This window comes from Centruroides sculpturatus, unplaced genomic scaffold, assembly GCF_000671375.1.
Source record: "Centruroides sculpturatus isolate CEXI.00-Female unplaced genomic scaffold, Cexi_2.0 scaffold995, whole genome shotgun sequence".
Taxonomy (NCBI): Eukaryota; Metazoa; Arthropoda; class Arachnida; order Scorpiones; family Buthidae; genus Centruroides; species Centruroides sculpturatus.
This window is the reverse complement of record NW_019385527.1, coordinates 39,605-46,023: the sequence shown is the minus strand read 5'-3', so window position 1 is coordinate 46,023 and position 6,419 is coordinate 39,605. Positions and strand designations below refer to the sequence as shown.

At 31.6% G+C, this 6,419-nt stretch overlaps 1 pseudogene; it reads right to left on the bottom strand.

The window, feature by feature from the left end:
• Nucleotides 1–214: 214 nt before the first annotated feature.
• On the bottom strand, nt 215–3,430 carry LOC111639833 (annotated as a pseudogene).
• Between the last annotated feature and the right edge of the window lie 2,989 nt (nt 3,431–6,419).

The following is a 6,419-nucleotide window of genomic DNA, read 5'->3' as shown; positions in this document are numbered from 1 at the left end:
TTGCACTCAATCAAGAATGTTCATTGGAATATTTATTGTTTTTTACCAGTAAATATCTAGTGTACCTGTTGTAGTGGCTGTCAGAATAGTAAAAACGTTTTATACTTTACCTTTTTTTCCATATACAAATCAAATGAGTGTTTAAATCGCGGTAATTTTAACGTAGCAAAGTTATTAGATTTTAATGCTGATGATGTTTCGTGATTTTAATTAATTAAAGTTTGCGTGTTTGTCGTGTTAAGCAAAANGCGCTACGTTCGACGTCAGGATCGTTTTCAAGGAGGATGTTTATTCCTTGTTCGAAACTGGAAAAAGCTTTCGACAAATTTTTTGATGTTAGCTGTTTGGATACAACAGGCTCTGTCTCTTCATCAAATGCCGGTTCTGCTTGCAACTGAATGAGTTTCTCATATGAAAGGGGTTCCCTATCAGCTTCAAGTAGCTCAAGCACATCACGTTCGTTCAAACCTTCAAAGCCGAGATCATGTGCTAGATCTAAAATGTTTTGACTGATTTCAGAAAGGAAATTAACTTCTGCATCAGTACTTTTTACACATTCTGGCCATATTTTTTTCCAAACATGGTTCATTGTTGTTAATTTTAATTCCTTCCATGATTCACTGATGCTATCAACAGCATCCTTGATGTTATAGTTTTTCCAAAATGTTTTAATTGAAGATTTACCATCGGTTTCCCTTATAAGTTGTCGGAAAGTTCGGCGTAGGTAATATGCCTTAAAAGTGGCTATTGCACCCTGATCCATTGGTTGGATCAGAGCTGTTGTATTTTTCGGAATGTATACTTAATCATGACATCTTCAGATAGTTCGGATAAATTAGTAGGATGCCCTAGTGCATTATCCAAAATTAGCAAAGCCTTGTTGCTTAAGTTATTGTCTCACAAATATTTTTCCAAGTTATTGTCTCGCAAATAGTCATCCAAGCTTTCTTGTTGGATCTCCATATGACGGGTAATTGATTTTTATTTAGTCCTTTAAGAGGCCTTGGATTTTCGGACAAATATATTAAAAGTGGTTTTAGCATAAAATCACCCGAGGCATTTGCACCAAGTAGCAAAGTTAATCGTTCTTTAGACACCTTATAACCAGATTTTTCGGTTTTTGAAATGTACGGGCGATCAGGCATTCGCTTCCAATAAAGCCCTGTTTCGTCTACGTTAAACACTTGTTCAGGTTTATAACCACCTCTTTCAATAATTTCCTTTAAAATGTTGGGATATTCCTTAGATGCGGCCTCATCGGCGCTAGTTGCTTCACCTTTCATTTTCAAATTATGCAAATTAAATCTATTTTTAAATTTTTCAAACCATCCTCGGCTTGCTTGGAATGTGACATCTTCAGCAGATTCATCGGTATCTCCATTCTTCAAATTTTCGAAAATACTTAAAGCTTTTTCCTGGATAGTCATTTGACTGATTGGCATTCTCCGTTTGTTATTGTCCTCAATCCATATAATCAATAGTTTTTCCATTTTTTCCATAATCCAATTTCTTTGGCGTGTTAATCTCGAGACATTTAAAGGTGCAGCAGATTGCAAATATGTTTTAATATCTTCTTTTTTTATCGCGAATTGTTTGAATGGTAGATTTCGCAAGTCCCATTGCCTTGCAAATTTCAATAATTTTCTCTCCAGCTTCTATACGACGAAATACTTCTAGTTTAGTTCCTAGCGTGACTGATTTTCGGCATCTCTTTTTATCAGTCTCCGAAGTCGATAATCGTTTCGGTGGCATTTTGTCTAAAAAATAATGAAATTATAAAATAAGTTTAATAAAAAAATACATATTAAAAATTTTTAATTTGTACATACATACATATGTACTTACGTACCAAAAATGTCCCTAATTGTTTCCAATTTTTCCAGTTAATGTGTAACAATCAGTAATAAATATGTACTACATAAAACACTCACAGACAAGTCTAAACCAGCCGCTTTATGAGCACACACTGAATAACGCTCGTAAACAAGAAGAAATAGAAAAGAGTGTGCATCGAGATTGCGCTTGCACAAGATTGGCAACATGTAGATATATCGACATCGAAAAAAGTTTTTTTTGCCGTTTAGCGAAGCATTTTAGGCCGTAAATCGAAAACGTGCCTTAATTGAAGAGGGCCGTTATAGCGAAGTATGGGTGTATTAGTTGTTACAAATAAGCAACATGCAGAACATCAGGAAACCTTGTACATTGTAATATTTGACCTACCCATTAATTAAATAATAAATAAGAAGACATAGCCATAATACCCAAGAATATTTACAGTAGTCACATACATACAATTATATACATAGTGGGTATTATGAGAGAAAGGTATACAGAACAGTAGCAAATAAAAAAAATCAAAATTAAAAAGTTAAATAATATTTCTATACGGAGTATAGATTTTATGTGAGTTATAAATAAATTATTTAAATTATTATTATTTTGACTTTTACATTTTACAAACATTGCTATTTATAATTACAGAAAATTTATCTAAATTGTACAATTACGAAATATTATGAAATAGAGTTGATACAAAGTTTACATAATTATACAGAAATAATTTTATAAGTATATCAGTTACAATAAAATATTTACATACAAATGTGTAGCATATAATATTTTCAGTGCCAAAGTATAGAGCGTTGTGTTCCCTGTCAGTAAAGTTCTTATAGTCAGCTTTTAGTTTGAAGTTTGCCTCATCACGTATTTTATTTATTACAAAAATTGCGTTTGATTTTTCATTTTCAAAAATAAGGGCGCATCTCGCTTTCTAGATAATCCTCTTGGTCAAAGCAGTAACCCAATTAATTAAGTAATTATTTTGGTTTTTAACAGGGAAATTAGAATGGAATTTTACGTTTTGCCAGCAGATACATATATTAAAAATTTTGTCTACCCAGCGCCAAGTTGGCTCAGCGATGTGGCACTCAAAAAATATGTTATAGATACTTTCATTTTGATCACACCGAGGACAACGAGCAGTAATTACACGCTGGTAAGTGTGAAGATACTCTCTAATATTTTGTCATAAGAATACTGGACATATCTGCATACTTTCTTTGGTAGCTCTACTTTTGTCACAGTGTAAAATATAAAAACTTTGTTTTTTCTTTTGTAAATAAAATTTAAAATAAAATCTGTTTAAGTTAATTGAGTGTTTTGACTCTTTTTTTGTGCTTTTTCCAACTATCACAACATCAATTATGTAGTTGGTGATGAGCAAAACAGAGGTCGCATTTTTAAAACCAATGTCAAGGGTAGCTTTACTTTTGGCTACTACTGTATGCATCAGACATTGCCAAATGACATCTATTTCAATACTTTTATTTAAATTAATCGACTTTTAACTGTTGTAATTTTTTTAATATGTTCCTAAAACAGTTTTCTTAATATGCAGACAAATACTTTTTAGTTATCCTACCGCCATGTCTTGTGAAATACAAAAACTAAGGAAACTGTCTATAACATTATCCAATTGACGTCACGTGTTTTTCCAATTTTGTACCTAACTTTCCCCTAGTTTCACCACTATAATTATCGTTTTTCTTACGTCTACTACTTTGTTTATACACCACCCCGACGTCTCAAACTTACTTTGTATGCAGTGAAGGCTTACTTCCTTTTTTTATTGTTTTCTTCATTTTCTGTATTACGTTATAGCTTCTTTTTTTTGCAACAGCTGTTCGATAGTAAAAATTAACATTTTATTACATCTACTATACCTCTTATTTGATGTACTGCATTACACTATAATAAGAAATAGGAAATTATAGAAAAAGTTATTGCGTAGTGAGAGTATATATAACATGTTAGTTTTCCAGTATAAATTCACCCGTTACAAGACAAAGAGAAAATGCAGTTTATTAAGAAAAATCTATATCGGTGGTTGTGGTTTATGATGTGAACTTCAAATAATTACCAGAAAAAATTTATACATAACTCGCCAATTTTAATGAAACATGCAGCAGTTCGGTAATAGAACGAAGTGAAAAGAGCGAAATCTTAACCTCAATTCCATGCGAGAAGAGTTAGAAGATAGTTCTTAAAATTACAGAACTAAAGGGTACAGCGAAGTATTAGAAAACTGCAAACAAGGAGAAAGTCAGATAAAGAAATACTGACTTATGGCTTTGAAAACTCGAAGAATTCAGTGCATTTTATATGAGTCAAATTTTAGACCCAGAGACAAAGAGAAAATGAATATTAATGTATTACATTAACAGATTTAACACGTCGTAACACTAGTTTAATTAATGAACGAGCAATTATTTATTCTGATATCGTCACAATGCTGGGTATTTTTCATTTATTTCACTTAAAGTATATGCACTCCACCTCCAATTAGCTGTGTGTTGTCTTTGTACATCATAATTTCCTGATAGCAATGGAGTTGTTCCGGTCATATATCTAACACCTTCCAGGAAAAATTATTAAATTGAAATAACGTGCTTTCCGAATCGCGTTATTTCAAATCCAATAATTTTTCAAGGCGGATGTTCCTATATAGTTACCCTGAGGTTCATATCCCTTCGCTTCCCAAGTCTTGTTTTGCTTTTCATTTATCTCATAGCGTGTTAGAGAGGGAAAATGAACAGACAGGCAAACCGACTAACAATACTGAAAATTTATAAATCAGTAGTTTTTTTTGTTTATATTGCAACTTAAAAATACAGATAAACAAAAATGTACAACCGGAAACACTTAACATTAACAATCAAATACTTTGATCGAAAAATACAGTTATAGCAGTAATTAGTATAGCACTAATGGATTAGTCTGATATCCAGATGTTACTTTAAGGTTATACACTGCAAATACATAGAATTACAGCAGAAATTTGGTGTCACATGTTTATTACTGTTTCGATACTGTCTTCTAATATTGGAAGTTTGTGGTGTTCTGTTTTCATATGACTGGCTGTTCACATGGAGTATTTTTCAAACTTTCTTCAGGTTTATAATAAATAAATAGATTTTTCTAAAAAACTCTGAAAAATCTTCCATCAAAAGGTCATTTGAGGGTCGGCGAGATAAAAATGTTGTGTGTCGTATCTCCAGAAGGGTCAAACCTAACGAAGATTTCTATCCTTATTAACATTTACACTTTTTTCCCTTTTATAAAATTCATCTTTATCCTGAAAATGAAGCTTTCCGATATTTTATAATAACTAAATATTTATAATATTTTAAATAAAATATCATAAAAATGGCGTTACACGCAATGTAAATGTAATTAACGAGAAAGTCAAGAAAGTCGTTATTAAATTTTATAGTTAAATTTTAAGCAGGATAAATTGAAAATAAATATAAAACAAGTATCGAAGTGTTACGAATAAATTAAGTAAATTTTATTGAAAATGAATTAAATTTGGTTTCTATTATTAATTAACGTTTTTGCAATCTTCGATACATGAAAAAAATGTGAGAGGCAAATTGCCCCTGTAATTAATTAATTAATTTAATTGGAAAGTAAAATTTTAAACAAAAAAGTATTCGTCGATTTTGGTGGGAAAATAATGTTTTCTAAAACAAAGGAAACGGGCAAAAGTCACTTCATGCAACGGAAGATCGACATCCTTTTGTTTTCCCCTTATCTGCTAAAATCTTAGTCACCCTGAGAATTGTTAACCCCTCGATGAATCCCCTTTTCCTCTGTTCACGTGAGAGAATCCAAAAAGCTGATTGGAAAAAACTCATGAGAAATCGAAAGAGTTTTAGAGGGAACATTGGTCAGTAGATAAAGAAGAAAATATATAAATATGTGCCATGCAAGATCTACCTAGAAAGAACGGAAGTCAATTCTTAAAGAACAGTAGAAGAGAAATAGACATAGAGGTAGAATGATTACAGTAGAAATTGTGAGCTCTCTCTTTCGAAACGTTCACTTTAATTATTCCATTTTTGTATAATTTTGTTATTTTGTTTCATTAAATCTTTGTTTTTATTTGTAAAAAGGAAATGTCTCAGTATCAAACGAGAGGTTCATTTTGTATCATCTCCACACGCGTGTTAATCCGCATACACTATAAAATTGATTAACTGGTGTCGGGAAACCCGACAAGATCTAGAATTAATCCTCTAGATCGTTTTTAAACTGAATAACGCTGTTCTAGAAAAAGTAGTGAGCCAATCTTGCGATTGTGTGCCCGTAAGTGCCCTTGGCTACTCACAAAAATGTGACACTTCGACTTTTACAGCAACTCTAATGACATTCTCATTTTCATTGTTTGTTTTTATTGCTAACAATTCAAAATTCATAATGGTTTATACTTGATATTAAACTTTTCTTACGTGTATTCCAAAATTTTATATAAATGGAAAACAGGACATTAATTTAAATGTAATTTTTGAACAAAAATTGCGACAATTTTCAACAATGTCGTCGATGTAACAATTTCCAATTGTTGCAATTGTTGA